Genomic DNA, 5,000 nt, shown 5'->3' with positions numbered 1-5,000 from the left:
TCGGTCCCCTAGGACACTCGGTCCCCCACTAGAACTGCCTGTTTAAAAGACAGGAGAACACACTAGTGAGCACACACACAATTGTAAGGACAAAGTCAAAAGGCTAAATAAAAATGGAACATCTTTCACAATGTCAAACAGACAACAAACCTCTCCCTTTGGCTAAAGTATGGTAACTCACCCATTGCAGCCTGGAAAATCACACTCTGTTCAAGGAAACTCTTTGGCACACGCCATCGTGGCTCTGCCTTTCTCGCACAGACCTCTCCGTAAGTCTCCCCTAGTTTTGGCTAAAGATGCCATTATGAACGGAAGAGGCGCACACGTACACACGAACTCACACTCTTCAGTAACGCCTCAATAAACTGGTCATAGCCAGTTCAAAGGCACCTTGAACAAGCCCTCGTGAGCGCACATAACTACAGAACGAACATTGACCCGCTTAAATATGCATCTTCGTATCACACCATCCCAGAAATGATTTATCAGCTTTCTCAGGTCATCGCTGGACTCTGTCTCTATGGGGAAGTTTAAAAGCAATGAATCTGCGCATTCTCAAAAAGTCACAGCACATCACAATGGCATATAAATATTATTAATTGATAGCCCTCTTTCATCTAACATTATATATATATATATCTATATATATATATATATATATATATATATATATATATATATATATATATATATATATATATATATATATATATATATATATATATTGCCTTCAATAAACCATACCTGTACAATTCGTTATTGCCAAAATTTGTTTTGTGTGTGTGCGTGTGTGTGTTTGCGTGTATTTGTGCGTGCGTGTGTACTTTTAACTATGTAAATTCACCTTTAAATGTGACTTTCATGCTGCTTCCTGCCTGCATTATGAAATATTCAGATAGTACTCTATCCAGTACGTGCATATATCAATACGGGCTGGCATAATCAAATATTTGAAGAGAGAGAGAGAGAGAGAGAGAGAGAGAGAGAGAGAGAGAGAGAGAGAGAGAGAGAAGCAAACGGAATAATATACAGGTTATTTATGTTAAGTAAAGATAGGGAACTGATCTTTTTTTCTTTGGCTTCAAATATCCTGGGGGGAATCTATTTTTTTTTTTTTTTTTTTTTAAGAATCAACGATGTCATTTTTCATTTCCACTTCATTTCGTTTTTAAACCATTTATTTGCAACGTATTCATCTTTACCCCTTCTGTGCAACTTATATTATTTTAAGAATATTGAATCAAATGCACACTCCATCATTCACCCCATGCATCAAAACTGACTGTATAGTGTCATTCACTGTGACAGATTTTGATTTATATCCCTTCCGGCGTTTGCATACATTTTGGCCTGACGTTTTCTAGTAATTACTCCTCTAGTCATAGAGATAAATATTGGGTCATATAAGTAGTGAAATTACTAGAAAAAAAATCTACGAGAACAATATGGACGATTAAAAAATCATATTGAAGAGAAAATGGGAGATTTTTTATGCCAATAAATTCGTCCATAAAAAATCAGTTGAGAGGAAAAGATTTTCCCACAAGGATTTAACGAAAACAGGCTTATTGATTCTTGATAATGTCAGTGTTTTTGTATGACTTTTTTTCTTCCTGTTTGCAATTTCCATGATCAGGATTTTTATTTCATTTTTCCTTAGACTTTAGGGAGGAAGTAAATATTGCTGTCCGTCATGGTGTTGTTATTGGAATTAATGGACGGACTCTCTCTCTCTCTCTCTCCCTCTCTTTCTCGCTCCCGAAACTCAGTCCAACGATTCTCTCTCTCTCTCTCTCTCTCCTGAAAACTCAGTCCAGCAATCGTATCTCTCACTCTCTCTGTCCTCTCTCTTGCTCCCGAAACTCAGTCCAACGATTCTATCTCTCTCTCTCTCTCTCTCATCTCTCTCTCTCTCTCTCTCTCTCTCTCTGCTCAAACCTCAGTCAGCAATCGTATCTCTCACTCTCTCTCTCTCTCGCTTCCCCCCGAAACTCAGTCCAACGATTCTCTCTCTCTCTCTCTCTCTCTCTGAAAACTCAGTCCAGCAATCGTATCTCTCACTCTCTCTGTCTCTCTCTCGCTCCCGAAACTCAGTCCAACGATTCTATCTCTCTCTCTCTCTCTCTCTCTCTCTCTCTCTCTCTCTCTCTCTCTCTCTCAAACCTCAGTCCAGCAATCGTATCTCTCACTCTCTCTCTCTCTCGCTCCCGAAACTCAGTCCCACGGATTCTCTCTCTCTCTTCTCTCTCATCGCTGAAACTCAGTCCAGCAATCGTATCTCTCACTCTCTCTGTCTCTCTCTTGCTCCCGAAACTCAGTCCCAACGATTTCTACTCTCTCTCTCTCTCTCTCTCTCTCTCTCTCTCTCTCTCTCTCTCTCAAACCTCAGTCCCCAAAGCAATCGTAAACTCTCCCACTCTCTTCTCTCTCTCGCTCTCGAATCTCTCAGTCAAAACGATTTCTCTCTTCTCTCTGCTCTCTATCTCTCTCTCTCGCTCCCCGAAAAATCAGTCCAACGAATCTCTCTCTCTCTCTCTCTCTCTCTCTCTCTTCCAACACAGTCCAGCAAACATTCTCTCTCGCTCTCCGCTACTCTCTCTCGCTCTCCAAACTCAGTCCAGCAATCCTAATCCCTCTCTCACTCTCTCTCTCTCTCCTCCAAACGCAGTACAGCAATACTGTTTCTCTCTCACTCTCTCTTTCTCTCTCTCTCAGTCCAGCGATCCCATAATTTATACCCATAAAATTTCTTGTTCTTTGAAATAATGGACTCGCATTTTCATTCCTTCATTGTTCATTAATGAAGTCAAATGCATTCATGGCTGAACAGCTTTCACTGAAATTGCAAAACCATAATTCCCACTAAATCGTGCAATTAAGTATTAGTTCCCAGAAACAAGAGGCTCTATTAAATATCAGGGAGGCGGGAAAATTGATCATTGGTTTTTTATTTATATAATAATCATAAGTGGAGTTCATCTGCGGCATTTGCATTTTTTCATTTGTGCATTTTTTCACTCATTATGCAGACTTTTTCGTTTAATAAGCAGAAGGATATTTTTTTGTCTTATTAATGGCAAAGGCTGCTTTGTTGTAAAGAAATATTGAAGGAAATTTTTGGATTTATTTATTTATTTATTTGTTTATTTATTTATTTATTTTTATTATCTTTATTTAATTTTATTTTTTTTGCCAACAGATAGGTATTATTTTATAAGACATCTAAACAGGTATCCGAACTTGATTTTTTAAATAATATTTTAATTTTCTCAGAGATTTGGAAACCTATCTTTTGAGCTATTCATAAAAATTGGTTTGTCTTATATTGCTTTTTTAATCTTGCGGGAGTGGAATATTATGTAATCTCATGCTTCATTGTTATCTCTGTCCAGGAGATAGATTAGTAGTCTCATTCATTGTTATTCAACGAGCATCATGGGCGCGCGCCAAGCTGCACTGGAACCCGGCGCTGCCCCGTCTTCTCCCCTACCCCACAACAACCCCCTACCTATCCCACACAAACCCAGGGCGGGACAAACAGGTTTGCAGGATGAGGTGGATGTTGTCATGTCTTCCCTACCCTCCCGATCCAATTACCTATCCAGCCCCACCTGGGGAGGACAAACATGTTTGCAAGAGTAAGGTGGATGTGTCATGTCTCCCCTACCTCTCGATTTCCTACCTATTGCGCCCACAATCGGGGCGGACAAACAAGAAAAATCCATTCGGATTTTATTATTATAGATGATGAATATTTAGTTTGTTCACATGTACCAAAATTAACGAGTCAAGTCAAATTTCTGAACGGTCTTTGTTATCGATGTACCAATTTTCCAAGAATTATTACACGTAAATAATAGGTAAAAAGAACATATTCCAAAAGCTATAATCAGAAAACATGTTTTTTTTATATGAAAACAATCAATGAACACCAGCGGTACCATGCCACTCTCTTGTCTCGTAAAAGTATTATCCTTCAATATGTCAAACACTTCGTTAAGCCCTCTCTATATATTTCCTTTTCCAATCCTGAAATTATTTGAATGTTGGAATGAAAAACAAAACATTCCATGTTCATGCTCTCTCTCTCCTCTCTCTCTCTCCTCTTCTTCCTCTCGTCTCTCCTCTACTCTCTCTCTCTGATTGAAAGAGCGATCTCAATCTAAGGATTTTCCTCTGCTGGGAGTAGTCTCAATGTAAGCAATCGCTTCTGCCAAGAGCAATCTCTGGGCAAGCAATCGCTTCTGCCAAAAGCTATCTCACTCCAAACAATGGCTTGTGCCAAGAGGTATATCTGTGCGAGCAATTACTTCTGCCAAGAGCAATCTCAACAGAAGCAACGGCTTCTGGAAAGAGCAATCTAAATGTAAACAATGGCTTCTGCCAAGAGCTATCTCACTCCGAGCAATTTCTTCTACTAAGAGCGATCTCAGTCCAAGCAATAGCTTCTGCCAGGAGCAATATCATCGTAAGCAACGGCTTCTGCAAAAAGCAATATCAGTGTAAGCATTGGCTTCTGCCAAGAGCTGTCTAACTCAAAGCAGTTTCTTCTACTTAGAACGATCTCAGTCCAAGCAACGGCTTCTGCCTACAGCTATCTCACTCCGAGCAATTTCTTCTACTAAAAACGATTTCAGTCCTTGCAATCACTTCCCCTAAGGACGAATTCAATCCCAGGAACTTGGAGGCAGAATTGTTGAAAGCGTAAGTCTGCCACCGAGAAACAGCTCAGCGAATTTCGAAGAAATGCTCTCAAAATTAAATCATTTTACGAAAATTAATTATTGAATTTCGGAAGTCCTACCGAAGAAAGCGAGTACGTTAGAACCGTGAGCTCATTAGGTACGGGCGATTCTTACTTAATAACGTACTCAGTTCAACTTTAGTTTGGATATCTCATTTTCCTGGAAACTGACTTGTAAGACGTTAGTTTATTGGCTTTGCAAGCGTGGAATTCGATTTATTTTCGCTTTTAGGAATTTTAAAGAAATCGTTAATCG

This window comes from Macrobrachium nipponense, chromosome 9 (assembly GCF_015104395.2).
Source record: "Macrobrachium nipponense isolate FS-2020 chromosome 9, ASM1510439v2, whole genome shotgun sequence".
Classification (NCBI taxonomy): domain Eukaryota; kingdom Metazoa; phylum Arthropoda; class Malacostraca; order Decapoda; family Palaemonidae; genus Macrobrachium; species Macrobrachium nipponense.
The sequence above is the reverse complement of the archived record's forward strand: the minus strand, read 5'-3'. Positions refer to the sequence as shown.